At 39.3% G+C, this 1,797-nt stretch overlaps 1 long non-coding RNA gene across 1 annotated transcript; it reads left to right on the forward strand.

Annotated features, from left to right (window-relative positions):
* Nucleotides 1-219: 219 nt before the first annotated feature.
* Nucleotides 220-1,481, forward strand: LOC144753043 (uncharacterized). The gene is made up of 4 exons (XR_013594180.1): nt 220-319; nt 428-535; nt 731-818; nt 1,234-1,481. It is a non-coding gene; the product is annotated as an uncharacterized LOC144753043 (long non-coding RNA).
* Nucleotides 1,482-1,797: the final 316 nt, after the last annotated feature.

Genomic DNA, 1,797 nt, shown 5'->3' on the forward strand with positions numbered 1-1,797 from the left:
GAGGATTAACCTAGTGCGAATGGGTTTTAAAAACAGGCGCCACTCCTGGCCATTCCCCACACCCGGACGAAGAAGGCAGTAGACCGTTTGGATAGACCGCATGACAGCTCTTAAGTAAGTTGTTGCCTGGAAGGAAATGCAGTCCTTCTTACCGAGCGTCGATGCTATTTTGCAAGTCGTCACCTCTCCAACTAATCTCCCGCTCTGTATTTTTCAGAGAACCTGTCAGAGCAGAAGACTGTTTATTCTTTTAAATCAGCCCATCCGTAGCTGTTCTTCACGCTTAAGCATCACACGGGACTCATTACAGCTTGCTCGAGTAAGTTTTTTTTTTTTTTGTGCAGCACGCCTATCCTGAGTAACGGGTTGGTTCTCCATGTGCTGTTTTATTTCAATATAACTACAGAAATACTTATTCTTGTTTCAGAAATGTTGTAAGCACGGACTGTAATACTCCATGTGACCTCTTCTGGGGTCCCTATACTACCGACCTGCTGTACCTGGATTTATACACATTCTTTCTGAAATCTTGGAGGTATTTTTTGCGTACTTATGCTCTTGTTCTAATCCCTTAAGTTAACGTATTCTATCTAGCTTTACTTTTGGATGCACAGATCGTAGTCTTAATGAGCCTCTGTATACTGTATATTGTAATTTCTATATCCTCTGCCAGCATATATATTATGTCTTGAAGGGTTTAAAGCCTAACGCGTTTTCCTCCCCCTTACAGTATTTCGTATTCTGGTATATCTACATGCATTTAGAGGCTTTCTATTCCAGCCCGCCCTTTTGAAATTGGACGTGGGTCGTTTCAAGAGGTGAGCTACTTATCTCTGTGTGGTAACATGTTTGTTAGATATTATACTATGGAAAGGAATTCGAGGTACTGTCCCTGTCTGTTCCTCTATCTTCCCCTGTTCTGTTGACACTTTTAATTTTAGAGCCATTGCTTACCGGGCCATCAGGAGTGGATTGCTAGTTGAGAGACTGTGTGTCCAATATTTATATTTCGTTCTCCCTTATTGGTATCTTGTTCGATAGGACTATTAGTTCCACACTATATCTCACTATGAAAACCTTTTGTCCCTTTTGCCTACTAGACAGTGCTGTGCGAGTGTAAAAAATGTTTAATATGTAAATATGTATATATGTGTTATGTTACACTGATGACCAGCCTCCTCCCCTTCCCCCCCTTATCATTTGAAATTATATCTTTTGCCCTTTTGCCCACAGAAACGCCATGCTTTGCAACCTGTTGCCCAGCAAAATTGAAAGGAAAATATAATCAATCTCTACCTGCGCCCTGATGAAGGAATACTTACTGTTGGCACTTTTTCCGAAACGCGCGTCGGCGCTTTCTTCTGTTTGTTGGTCTTAAATGTGTTCACAGTTTTCGTTTTTGATGTATTTGATGATGGCTGAATGTGTGTATGCCTGAGAGTTTGAGTGGGTTTTGTATATAATGTTTTATTGCTTCTTGTGCTGGGCTAATATTGTTATAGTAAATGTATTCTAAGATTATGAAAAAATCTATTTGAACAAATGAACACTTTTTTATGAATTCTTTCCTATTAAGAAATATATGAAAATAAAATAAAATGATTTGATATTTCACAACGTTTTTGTGGGCAATCTTCTAAATGTCTTTGAACGTCTTAGTCCATTAGAGTTATGGGAACCTCCCTCTCATGTTCTTATTGCGGGAAACATTCTCAACAGACAACTGTTGGGATGGTTTATTTATATTATGATCCACTTGTCTATTCTGATGTCTAGTGGTGCTCTCTATCGTGTGTA

The sequence above is a fragment of the Lissotriton helveticus genome, chromosome 5_1 (genome assembly GCF_964261635.1).
Source record: "Lissotriton helveticus chromosome 5_1, aLisHel1.1, whole genome shotgun sequence".
Taxonomy (NCBI): domain Eukaryota; kingdom Metazoa; phylum Chordata; class Amphibia; order Caudata; family Salamandridae; genus Lissotriton; species Lissotriton helveticus.